General features: G+C 44.5%; 1 protein-coding gene across 1 annotated transcript in view; it reads left to right on the top strand.

Annotated features, from left to right (window-relative positions):
* Acaca (acetyl-CoA carboxylase alpha) overlaps nt 1-13,778 on the top strand; it is a 259,500-nt gene that overhangs the window by 448 nt on the left and 245,274 nt on the right. The gene's annotated exons all lie outside the window — the stretch shown is intronic.

The following is a 13,778-nucleotide window of genomic DNA, read 5'->3' as shown; positions in this document are numbered from 1 at the left end:
ACATCTCTTTCTACTACTAGTATAGATTCTTATAAGAGCTTCCATTTGTGGAGTCCGTCCTTACTGCATGCCAGGCATTGTACAAAGAGGGTTACACATAAGGGCTCGCCTAAATCAACTTTCTGAGGGAGTCGCTGTTACTGCCCTCATGGTCCAGCTGAGGAAATTTAGGCATTGAAATATATAACTTAGGATCACAGTGCTACCAAGCGTTGGGGAAGAGATTCCAACCATGGCGGATCTTAACTATTATGCGTAATATCTTTTTAAAAATCTGTTTCATAGATTGAATTCAATGAATTTCTGTTGGAATTCATTTATATGCTATCTGCCTATGTGACCTCTTGATACGTTTTTTGGCACGCAGGTAATATAAATTCATTGTTAAAATAAAAAAAATTGCAGCTGGGTGTACTTAGTGACATATCTGTGATCTCAACACTTGGGAGAGTGCAGAACAATTGCCTTGAGTTTGAGATCAATCTGGGCTACAGAGTGAGAGGTCTGTCTTAAAAAAAAAAAAAAGTAGAAAAGAAAAAAACATTAATAATTCACATATGAAAGTCACCCCCGCCACGTTAAGTAAACACTTAATGTAAATGTTCACATTTACTGAATCTCCAAATCCATTCATTTGACCCAGGTGCTGAGAGTTTGGTAGTGAGCAAAACATATTCTCTTGCATATGAGGTTCGTGTATTATATGTAAGCGATCAGAGATAAGCGTGTTGCATATCAGTATGTGAATAATAAATATTAAAAGATGCCCCCATAATGTGGTTTTATGGGAAATGAATCAGGATCCGGAGACAACAGCGATAGATTTTCTTTTAGTCAGGATAGGGAAGAATGTCCTCTTAGCAGATGTAACACACAAGCGGAAATCCAATTATCACATGAGAAACAGAAGCTTAGTGTATTTCTAGAGCGAACCAGAGATGAGAAACAGCGGGTACAATGGCCTGGTGAACGGGTTTGATTGGCATGGAGAAGAAGCAAGGAGGTCAGAGTGGCTGGAGCAGATCTGATTAAAGAGATTTGATGGAAAACATCCAGGACCCAGATCACATATCCCTTGGTAAACTTTGACTGGATTTTGGGTTTCACTGAGATATGATAGAATTCCATGAAGGGTAGAAATCAATATATTTAAGAAAAGCATAGTAACTGATGCTTGTAATCCCAGCACACAGGGGGCTAGCTTGGGCAACACAGAAAATTCCAGTCCAGTCTGGTGCATAAGACCCTGACTCAAAAAAATGGATAAATTAAAATGTCCAAGGGGGATGAAAATTAAATTAATTAAAATGTATCCAAGGGGACCCAACCAAGTATGATGACATAGGTGTGACAGTGACACAAATAATGAATCCTATTATGCTAACTTAAAAATTAATGCAAGAAGAACTAAAATCTTCAGGTTATGGCGGGACGGCTCCGTCCGTGAAGTGTTTGAGTTTGAACTTTGATACCCTAGTCAAGGTGGTGCATGCCTCTGGCCTCAGCACTGGGAAGGAGACGGGAGGATCCTGGGGCATGGTGACTGTCTCAAAAAATAGAATGAAGGGGCTGGGGCGATGCCTCAGTCAATGGAGTACATGTGGGCCCAAGATCAGATCACCAGCACCACTGTTCCACTCACTAACAATCCCAGTGCTGGGGAGCCGTAAGACAGGCACATCCCTGGAGCTCATGGGCTGGCAGCCCGGCCAAGGTGATGAGATTCAGAAGAAACTCTGCCTCAAAGAACAAGGTGGAGAGCAGTTGAGTAATACACCCAACATCGACCTCTGGCCTCCATATGTAGAGGCACATATGGTCAAATACATACATATTTGTGCACGCGCATGTGTGAGCGTGCATACACACAGACACACAGACACTCAGACACACACACACACACACAGACACACAGACACACACAGACACACACAGACACACACACACACACACACACACACACACACACACTTTCCAGTGAAAGGTAGGATGACAGAGAGTCCGTGCTTTTCTCCATTTCTTCCCTAAGCAATGCAGTGTTAGTGGCAGGACCATCAGAAGAGAAGGGGACAGTCCAGGGAAGCCAAGTTTGGTGTGGGATCTGTGTTTTACGCACTGACTGGAAATTACAATAGGATTCTGCTGCTCGGTGGAGAGCTCGGGGCTCAAATTGTGTGCCGGGCGAGCATAATTGTTTCTTTGTGTTTTCCCCAGCCTGAGAACAGACGGCCCTTTCTCTTTGTAACCTCAGCACCTAGAAAGGTAGCACTAGCAGATACTGGTGAAATGAATAAAGACAAAGGTCTGGCCACGTAGAGTGGAACACACCTCAAATCCTGGCACTCAGGAGTCACTGGCGAGAAGATTGCTACAAGTTGAGGCCAGTTGGGTTTGTACACGGCCAGTCAAGGGTTACATAGAGAGTTCCTGTCTCAAAAAACAGAAATGGAACAAGGCAAAAGGCATAGATAAAGTTACCGGGGGTGGGGGGAATATGTTCGAGCTGGAAAAAGAAGTCCTAGGGGCTGGAGACGTGGATCAGTGGTTAAGAGCACTGGCTGTTCTTACAGAGGACCAAATGGTAGCCCACAGCAATCTGGAACTCCAGTTTTGAGGGATCCAATGCCTTCTGACCTCCATGGGCACCAGGCATGCAAGTGATACACATACGCACAGGAAAAGCACTTGTACACATAAAATAAATTTTAAAAAAATTTTTGTTTCTGTTTTTAATGGAGGTCTTTCTGCGAAACAGTCCTGGCTGTCTGTATAGACCAGGCTGGCCTCGAGTTCACAGAGATCTGTCTGTCCCTGCCTCCCAAGCACTGGAATTAAAGGTGTATGCCACCACTGCCTGGCTAAAAATTCAAAATAAAATAAGACAAAATGAAATTAAAATTAAAAAGACATGTACTCTGGAGCTAGAGCGATGGATCAGTGGCTAAGAACACCAACTGCTCTTCCAGAGGGCCCGGGTTTAATTCCTAGCACTCATGTGGCAGCCCATAAGAGTCTGTAACTCCAAGGTCTGATACCCTCACACAGACATATATGCAGGCAAGACACCAATGCACATAAAATAAAAATAAGTAAGTTATTAAAAAAAAAAAACATGTACCTAAATACTTTTATTGGATGAACAGGACTTACAAGAAGAATGACCATAATTCTTGAGTTAGCCAGGCAGTTCCTGGTTCATTTCTGTCGTTGTTACCTGAGTATTAATATTGCCTTGATTTACTAAACTGTGTCTCCCATTGTGCAGTAAATCTATACATCATTCCTTGTAGAAGGAAGGCCCTTCAAGATCCATCTTGGTTTTGCTTTTTTCTTTGGGTGGGGGAGTTTTGTTTTGTTGCTTTGGATCAAATACAAGGCAAGAACTCTGTTCCTGAACTACACATAACCCGTGGCTGACCTCTCTGTCCATCTCCTCGAAGTCCATTCCCCAGCCACATGGAAAAACCATATGTACCCTTACCTCCTGGCTTCTTTGCCAAGCGAGGGCTTTCCTTCACCCTGTGCATAACTTCTCCAGAACCCTTCTGACCCTTCAAAATTCTGAGTGCCCAGCATACCCTACAGTTAATTTCAGAATAAAGATGTGCCTTGGCTCCCCACTCATCATCTCTAAGACACAAAGTAATTGCATACTTACTGACCACCTTTTGTTTTGTTTGGTTTGGGTTGGGTTTTTTAAGGCAGGGTTTCTCTGTGTAACAGTCCTGACTGTCTTAGAACTCATTTCATAAACCAGGCTAGCCTTGAACTCACAGAGATCTGCCTGCCTCTACCTCCTGAGTGCTGGGATTAAATGTGTGTACTACCATGCCCAGATTTGTTTTTTTAATTTCTATTTCATGTGCATTAGTGTTTTGTCTGCATGTGTGTCTGTGTGAGGTGCTAAAGCTCTTGGAACTTGAGATACAGTTGGGAGCTGCCATTGGGTGCTGGAAATTGAACCCAGGTCCTCTGGAAGAGCAGCCAGTGCTCTTAACTGCTGAGCCATTTTCCTAACTCCTGACCACTATTTTTTTTTTTTTTGGTTCTTTTTTTCGGAGCTGGGGACCGAACCCAGGGCCTTGCGCTTCCTAGGCAAGTGCTCCACCACTGAGCTAAATCCCCCACCCCCTGACCACTATTTTTAAGGTTTGAGTGAAGAGTCAACTTTTGAACGAGGAGCCTAAAAAAGAAAATTGTCTCCTGATGTCAGGCTCTGTAACTTGACTGCAATGGTTGGGAACAAAATATTCTTCTCATCCAAAATAATTCCTTCTCATCCATAGAGTCAAAAGTGCATGTCCTGAGCCTCCTTTCAGTGAAAATAGTACACTGTTATGGCTCCGTAGTTTTCCTTTCTAGTGAGACAGAGTTTTGTTATACAGTCGGAAGTCACTGTATAGCTTAGGCTAGCCTTGAAAGATCCCTGCTTGACATCAGTGCAGCCATTTCTTAAGAATGAAAATCTTTTAAGCTGGCCCCTGCTTAGCCCCTAGATGTTAGACAATAGACCAGAAAGTACAGAAAGCACATTCCCACCCACTCTCCAGGAAGCTGACCAACCACTATAGATTGTGCTACAGGAAGGAGAACATTTGTCAAGTTAGATGTCCTTGGTACTGAAATGGCTGCGTTGATATGGTTGCGGCCTTGTCCTGGGAACTCCAGGACTAGAAACATCTGCCTAGTCAGATATCCTTGGCACCGAAATAGCTGAGCTAATGAAGCTGTGTGACCTTGTGGTGACTATATAGACTGTATGTTCCTGCTGTTCGGGGCTCTCCACATCCCTCCTGCATGAGGACCGTGACAAGCCCCAGTGCACTGGTATCCTGAGTAAACCTCTTGTTTTTGCATCAAGATGTGAGTCCCGAGTGTTCGTGGGGTGGTGGGTGTCCTCAGGATTGGAGTGAGAGTCTCCTCAATCTGAGAGTCTTTCAGCCTCAGTTGAGTGGGCTTCTGTCCCAGCCTGAGCTCCTAGCCATGAGCCCTCCTATTTACATCTCTTACTTTCTATACCCTAAATGTCGAGGGCACCATAAGCTTGCTTTCATGCAAGTTTCTATATGTCCCACCTGGCTGAGATGGCTGTGGGCATGCAAATATATATTTTTTAAAATGTCTCAGGGCTGGAGAGATGATTTAGCAGTTAAAAGTGTTGGATGCACTTCCAGTGGACCTGGGTTCAATTCCCAGAAGCCACCTGGCAGCTCACAACTATTTGTAACTCTAGTCCTCATACAGACATATGTGCAGGTCAAACACCAGTAAAATAAAAATGAATATATTTTTTAAAAAAATAGCAAGTCTCCAAGTCCAGCTGTGCCTTCCCCACTTCTTTTCACTGGGATTTACCCCATCAGGAAAAATAAGCGGAGGATTCAGGTCCTGCATCAGACCACTGAGCTCATCGCCCAGGCTTTCTGTGGTAGCATCCATGGAGGGAAGAGCAGCCTGGCTCGCTAACGACCCGAGCCTCAAGAAGGACCATGCTGGCTGCTTCTACACTGGGGCATCTTTCACAGAAGCCCTGACTTGAGCCTGCTGGCCTGCCACTGCCTTGCACACTCAGAGCGTTGCTGACCTCCTCTCTCCCCCTTGCTATGGTCCTCTCTGTAGCAACCTCAGTGGGAAGAGTTAGAGAACTGGAGCAAGTGTCCATGCTGTCATCCAGAGACGGTCCCTTCCATCCTCGAATCCTGTGACTGGGACAGCAGTGAGGTGCACTGTTTTCAACGAGGTGCCTCTCCTAACTGACCAGACGCTGCCACGTTAGGCCTCTAAGTCAAGAGAACACAAATTGAGAAATAAGAAGAGTTAGGGAATGAAACCTTTTCTTCACAGAATGTTCCTGCACATTTTATATGACTTGGTCTGCCCCTACCGCAACCAGCTGTCAGAGAAGGGTTGAAGCACCCTTAATATCTTCGTCCCTACATGACAGCCAGCCTGGTAGCTTTATACATCAGGAAGATGAGCTCTAAAGAGAGCTCAGGAAGATGAGAAGGGTGAAGAAGGGGCAGATGCTGATAAAGGTTCCTGCTGTGTCCCACTTCACAACTTTACTTGCCTAAATCATTACGGTAACACAGCCAGAATCAGACACAGCAGTGTGCACTTGTATTCTCGACACTTGGGACACAGAGGCAGGAGGATTATGTGGCATAGTGGCACATGTTGTTGTAAAACTATAAAAAAATTTAAAAAAAAGTAAGGTTGTCTTTTATCCCCCTATGTCTGGCACCTCAGTGCCTCATATCTTGGTGGAAACACATCCCAACTCCGCGGTGGCCCACTGTCTCCTGCTGCTGCACTTTCCTACACTCAAACCGTCACATAAAAGAACACACAACACAATAACTTTTGACCCAATTGGTAAGATATAATTGCTCACCTAAACATACAAAGCCCAGTACCATCCATCCCTCAAGAACATTAATAACAAGCTGTAAATACACAGAGTGGAATCTTAACATCACCTGCCATGGCTTCTCTCCCTCTCCCTCCTGTCTCTCCTTCCTTTCCATTCCAGTCTCCTCTTCCTTCAAACTTCTCTCCTGCCCATCCTTCCTTCTCCTCCAATGACAGGCCTCCTTCTATCCTGTACCTGCCCCTCACCTGTACCTTACAAATTCAATGGGGAGAAGGTTCTGGTAAAGTCACCTGATTCCTGAGCGACAGGGCACTGTCCTTGGGGCAATGGAATTAGCATCAAAATACAGATAACTCCAGGGCAAACCACAACAGGCACATACCTGTAGTTTTAGTACTTGGGATGTAGGGACATCCTGAGTTCAATTCCCAGCAACCACGTGGTGGCTCACAACCATCCATAGTAGCATCTGATGCCGCCTTCTGGCTTGGGGATGTACAGGCAGATAGAGCATTGGTGTACATAAAATAAATAAATCTTTAAAAAGCAGCAACAGCAAAGTACAGGATAGCTGCTTCGTGACTCAACCAGGCTTTCCATGCATAGAATCGAAAGAGTTGGGGGCAAGTGGAAGTGTTGTAGGACCTGAAATTCAGAAAAACTAAATATGCCTACTCGGCAGCTTGGCTGCATACCTTTCAGCCTGACACACAGGGCCTCCACCTGCTGACTGTCAAAACAGGCTCCCAAAACATTTGTCATCGTTTGATGACAATCTGTACTCTTAGCAAGCAGTGAATGTATGCACAGTGGATGTTTGAAATGTCTATAAGGAAGTTGGCCTGGTTGATATCATTAAATTTTTTTATTTTGTTTTTTAAGGTGTCCTGGAACTAGCTTTGTAGACCAGGCTAGCCTGGACCTCACAGAGATCTCTCTGCCTCTGCCTCTGCCTCTGCCTCTGCCTCTGTCTCTGCCTCTGCCTCTGCCTCTGCCTCTGTCTCTGCCTCTGTCTCTGCCTCTGGCTCTGCCTCTCTGCCTCGGCCTCTCTGCCTCTGCCCCTGCCTCTGCCTCCCAATTTCTGGGATTAAACGAGTGTGCCACCGTGCCTGGTTTTTTAATATAATTTTGAGAGGACGGACTTTGATACTTTCCTGAATTTGAGTCCTGTCTCTCTGCCCATTACCACTGCTAAGAATTTGTCCAAGTTCAGAAGAGCTGGTAAAATAAGCCCATGGTAAAAGCACTTGCCGTGCAAGGCCGATGTCTGAATTTGATCTCCAAACCCATGGCGAAAGAAGAGAATCAGCTCCTGAAAGTTGTCTTGTGACCTCCACATGTACTACGACACATGCTGCCCACACCACCACAACTTTAAAGTGAAAATCCAAAATAAGCCAGACCAGCAAGATGGTTCCACAGATAAAGCACTTGCTGCTTTTGGAACTCACTGAGTGGAAGGAAAACCAGTTCCTGCGAGCTGTCCTCTGATGTCCACACACATTACATGGCATGCGTACACATTCCTGCACATGCACACATGTACACGATAATAAGTGAATGTAAAACTTTTAAATTAAAAGTGTTAATAAATAATTTATCCAGGTTAAAGCTGGGCATGGTGGCTGACCATGGTAATCCTAGCTTCTAGAACCTGAAGCAGGAGGATTGTTTTTATTTTTAAAAAAACCAAGGAAAAGGGGGGAGAATATGTTTCAAAAAAAAAAAAAAAAAAAAAAAAACCAGCCAGAAGAAGAATCTCAGCTATTACCTTCCTGTATATATTACGTGATAATACCTAATTCAAACAGTCTTTGGGTGAGGATGAAACTCAGTACAGTCCTCGCCTAGTCTACACAAAGCTCTTAATTCTATCCCAGCACTGCGTAAGACCAGGAGTCTGGGGCTGGGGAGAGAACAAGGTGCTTAAGAACACTGCCTACTCTTCCAGAGTACCTGGGATTGGTTCCCAGCATCTACCATCTGTCCAGTTCCAGGAGGGTCCTACTGCCCTCTTCTGGCCAATATAGGCACTACAGTCACATGTGCGCACACATTCCTACACATAATTTAAAATATTAAAAATAAAGTTGTTATAGGTTCCGTTGTGTGTAGCACGAAGCATTAGGATATTTATGTTATTTGAACCAGTGGCTCCCATTTTCTAGAGACCAATAGGTTTTGAGAGCAAGGGGCAAATAAACAGAGTTTGTCACTGCTCAACACGAGAGTCGAGAGTCTGTTACCTCACAGGTCATGGGACAAATAGAGTTGCACTAGGATGAGTACAACGGGCTCAAGTGCAGATGGACTCGGGTCTGTCCCATTTCATGGAGGTGAGTAGTGAGTGGACCTGTGTATCAGGAGTAATTAGCTGAAGACTGTTCTTTGAGCTCAGCGAGTACTTTACTACTGTAATCAAATGGAAGGAACTCAGAAAAAGGTTAACCCGATGCATATTTAATGATATGTGTAATTGCTATGGTGCTGCATGATAATTAGGCCTTAAATGTTAACTGCTTATATAAATGACTGTAATTGGGTATTTTCACACAGCCAACACATTTTTTCACTGTGTCTCTGCTCATTTTATTAATTTTCTAGAATCTATAATCATGTCAAGAACATTTTTCTCTGCAACTCTACTATTTAATCTTGTACTCACAAACACACTCTTCAAAATGACATAGTAAAGTACCAAAATAGCTTTTGTTTAAGGCTCTCTGTATATATTGTGGTTGTTAGTGGTGGTGGTGGTGGTGGTGGTGGTGGTGGTGGTGGTGGTGGTGTGTGTGTGTGTGTGTGTATTTTCATTTTAGTCCTAGGAAACCCCTTCAAGGGGGTGGTATTACCTCCATGCAGTGATGCAGAGACCAATGCATTGAGAACGTAAGCCACCAGCTCAGTGCAGAGTCAAGCTTCTCGGCCACATGCCGACCACTGCTTTGTAAAAATTAGTTTAGGAGGTAGAATGACTCTGAGAAATCCAGAAGATATTTAGAAGGTATCATAGAGAAACTCTGGGGGCTGGTGTTCTCTGTGTAGCCCTGGCTGTCCCAGCACATGGAAGGCAGAGGTAGACATGTCTCTGTGAGTTGAGGCTAACCTGGTCTATATATAGTGAGTTCCAGAACATCCAGGGCTGCATAGAGTGACCCTGTCTCATATTGCCTCCCACCAAAGGAAGAAATGATTATTAGCTTGGCATGGGGGTGGGGTGTGCCTTTAATCTCAGCACTAAGAGGTAGAGGCAGGTGGATCTTTGTGAGTTCAAGGCCAGCCTGGTCTATAAAATGAGCTCAAGGACAGCTGGGACTAAATAGAGAGACTCTGTCTCAAAAAAAGAAAGAAAGAAAGAAAGAGAGAGAGAGAGAGAGAGAGAGAGAGAGAGAGAGAGAGAGAGAGAGAGAAAGAAAGAAAGAAAGGGAAGAAGAGGGGTGGGGTGGGGTGGTACACACCACTAATCCCAGCGAAAACAGCTATAACAAACATGAATAATTAGGAAACCTGGTGAGCTTTAGGGCTCCCCCCCCCCACTTTAGACTTTTTCATATGGTCCAGGCTGGCCTCAAACTTTCAAGGGCTGGGATGACAAGTGTCTGCCACACCTGACTCACGTATGTTAGAGGTAACTGTTGAACTAGTGCGTGGAAGACGGTCGCCGAGTGGTCTTCTGCTGGAAAGCAGTGCTGTCAGATTGGCACTGTGGCAGCTCACTGTGTTTGTGCTGTCTAGAACTTTGTAGAAAAGATGGCCGGTGAAGGTATCGGACAACAGATGCAGGGGCTCACATCAACCTGCCTGTTTCTCTGACCTTACCTCAGAGCAGGCGAAGCCCTTTATTCTTATATGGTATGCACTAATGTTAGTGATTAGTATCTACAGATATAACAGCTTAAGATCAACCCACCAGGAAGAAGCAACCTATTGGAGTGAAAGGATTTCCCACAAGGATAGATAAAACGGGATGCAATCCTCTGTGGAGAGGGAGAGTGCTCCTGGGGGACAGAGGCAGTAGTGTAGCAGCGGAGGCTTCCAGAGAGACTTCTCCAACCATGCCATCGCTCTGGCACGTACAGAGTGTTTTGCCGAAGTCCATCTTCCCTGTGCTCAGACAGTCTGGGCAGAGGTCCTTTATCTCGTACCCTGGTGTGGTTGGTGCTGTTGTTTTGAGATAGAATCCCACCATGCTGTTCCCTAGTGGCCTGGAACTCTGGATCCAAGCGGTCATGCCTGTGCCTACCAAATAGCTTGAGTTATAGCAGCGTGCACTCCTTTGCTTTTTAAGCGGACATATCCCCGAGGTGTAGATATTGCCGCACCTTGCATTTACTCCAACACTGTGGTGTCTTCATGGAAATCTAGAATGGCGGAATCTAGCAGAATACGGGACTTAGCTGGTTTTGTTTCACAGTAAGACCATACTGATCCTAGAAGTTGATGACTTGGTTTTGTTTTGTCTTGTTTCCCCTCATGTTCTGACATAAAGACTTGAACAGGGCTAGCCAGATTGCTTGCTGGGGAAAGGTGCTTACAGTCAAACCCGATGACCTGAATCTGATTCCTGGGACCCACATGGTGGAAGGAGAATACTGAATCCCCCAGTTTGCTCTCTGACTTCCACATGTGTGCCATGGCACACACATGGGTATCTGAATACACATGTGATTAAATAAAAAGATGTAATTTTACAAAAAGAATTAAATAGGGCCAAATGTGGTGGTACACAGCTACGCTTAGGAGGTAGCACTTAGGTGGTGAGAAGTTCAAGGCCAGGCTTAGCTACATAATGAGTTTGAGGATAGCCTGGGCTACATCGGACCCTTTCTCAAAAGAAATGACATAAACACACACACACACACACACACACACACACACACACACACACACACACCCTCGGAAAAACCAAAACAAAGAGAATAGGGTGGGATATGCTGACAACCCAACCACCTTGCTTTGTCATGCATGCTGATAAAGTAGAGCCCTTCACAATCCTTCCACTAATGAGTGGAAGCTAAAAAAATAATAGCCCCCAGAGATGGAGAATGCAAGTGAGGAGGCCACAGAAGCTCGGAAGGGTAGGGAGGAGGAAGGATGGGAAAAGGTTGGGTTTGGAGTATGGAGACATTGTTGGGAAGAAGTTCTGGTTTTCTGTAGCACTTCCAGCTGCAGTTAACAGTTTAGTGAACATTTCCGAATACCTAGCTCGACGAGGGTTTTAAATGTCCCCAAGGTGAGGTTAAGATGATGAAAACGATGATTACCCTGTTGCCTCCTATATATTATATGCGTGTATTGAGACATCACAGTCACCTCCCACACGCAAATGCGTGCAGTTGTTATGTTAACTGAAAGGCAGAGGCATGTGTCTGTCTGAGTTCCAGGCCAGCCTGGTCTACACAGAGACTTCCAGGACAGCCAGGGCTACATAGAGAGACCCTGTCTCAAAGTAAATAAACAGCAGGCTGGAGAGATGGCTCAATGGTTAAGAGCGCTGACTGCTCTTCCAGAGGTTCAGAGGTCCCGAGTTCAATTCCCAGCAAACTACATGGTGGCTCACAACCTTCTATTATTAGATCTGGTGCACTGTATACATAATAAATCTTTTTTTAAAAAATGGTTGAATTAGGGAAAAGCTGGAGGAAGCCGAGGAAGAGGGCAGCCCTGTAGGAAGACCAGCTGTCTAAATTAACCTGGATCCCGAGATCTCTCAGACACTGGATCACCAGCCAGGCAGCATACACCAGCTGAGATGAGGCCCCCAACACATACACAGCAGAGGACTCCCGGGTCTGGGTTCAGTCAGAGAAGATGCACCTAACCCTCAAGAGACTGGAGGCTCCAGGAAGTTTAGAGGTCTGGTGGGATGGGGGGTGGGGACATCCTCGTGGAGATGAGGCGGGGGGGGGGGGTATGGGATGTGGAACAGCTGGAGAGTAGACCAAGAGGGAATAAAATCTGGAGTGTAAAAATAAATAATTTTTTTTAAAAAGTAAATAAATAGATAAAATAATAAATAAATAGAATAAAAGCACATGACTTTAATCTCAGCACTTGGGAGACAGAGGCAAGTGGATAAGACCTTATCTCAAAAATAAATAGTGGGGTTGGGGATTTAGCTCAGTGGTAGAGTGCTTGCCTGGGAAGCGCAAGGCTCTGGGTTCAGTCCCCAGCTCCGAAAAAAAGAACCAAAAATAAATAAATAAATAAATAAATAAATAAATAAATAAATAAATAAATAAATAAAATAGAAAACAAATTGGGAGGTTTTTGAGATGTTTCATTTTATAGAACTTTTTAGGCTAAGCATTAAGAACATTTTAAATCCAGCCATAGAAGGCAAAGTGAAAACGAGATCTTGAAACCAGGTGGGACTATTAGAACCTCAAATCCTGGCAGTTATTTTTAATTTTTTTTGAGAGTCTCATGTAGCCCATACTGGTTTCTAATGGTTATGTAGCTGAGGATGAGCCTAAACTTCTACTCTGGAAGGAGGCAGGAGAGTCAGGACTTCTAGACCATCCTTGGCTATAGTTATTTGGAGGCTAGCATGGGCTAATTAAGACTTTGTCTCAAAAGGCAAAAACAAAATAAGTAAAATGCACATTAGACGGTGACACAGGAGCCAGAGAGTGGTCAGGAATGCTTACTGCACAGAGGACAGTGACACAGGATGCCCTCTTCTGGTCTCCAGGGCTCCTGTGTATACATGGTACACACAAGCTTACACAGGCAAACACATATATACATAAGAAAATTCTGATCTTTTAAAAATTATATTTAAAGGATTGGAGAGATGACTCAGCAGTTAAGAGCACTGACTACTATTTCAGAGGTCCTGATTTCAATTCCCAGCAACCACATGGTGGTTCACAACCATAGGATCTGATGCCCTCTTCTGGTGTGTCTGAAGACAGCTACAGTGTACTTACTTACATAAAATAAATAATTCTAAAAAAATTATATTTAAAAATTTTATTTGTGCAGGGTGAGAAGCCTGCCACGTGCTTGTGAAGTGTAGGGAATTACTTACAATAGAAGTTGGTTCTTTCTAAGTCCTGTAAGTCCCAGAGAAGGAGGGGACTTGGGTTCTTGGGCTTGGTGGCAGGTATCTTTAAACCCTGAGCAGCTCACAGGCAAAGTATGTATATATGTAAAGGAGGAGGAGGAAGAGGCATGGTGACACTTTTTATCCCAGCACTCAGAAGGTAAGACCAGTCTAGTGAACACAGTGACTCTGTGAGTTCCTTCTGACACAGCCCTAGACAGACATGCCCTAGCCTACTCATCCTACGAGAGACTACTGATATTTCCATACGTCTGGTTCGGGGATCCTCTACTTTGTGTCTTCTCAGCAGGGAGTTTGATTCTTCCAGAGGTTAAAAAGGATCCTGTACCCCGCACT

The sequence above is a fragment of the Rattus rattus genome, chromosome 9 (assembly GCF_011064425.1).
Source record: "Rattus rattus isolate New Zealand chromosome 9, Rrattus_CSIRO_v1, whole genome shotgun sequence".
Lineage (NCBI taxonomy): Eukaryota > Metazoa > Chordata > Mammalia > Rodentia > Muridae > Rattus > Rattus rattus.
This window is presented reverse-complemented; position numbering and strand designations above follow the sequence as displayed.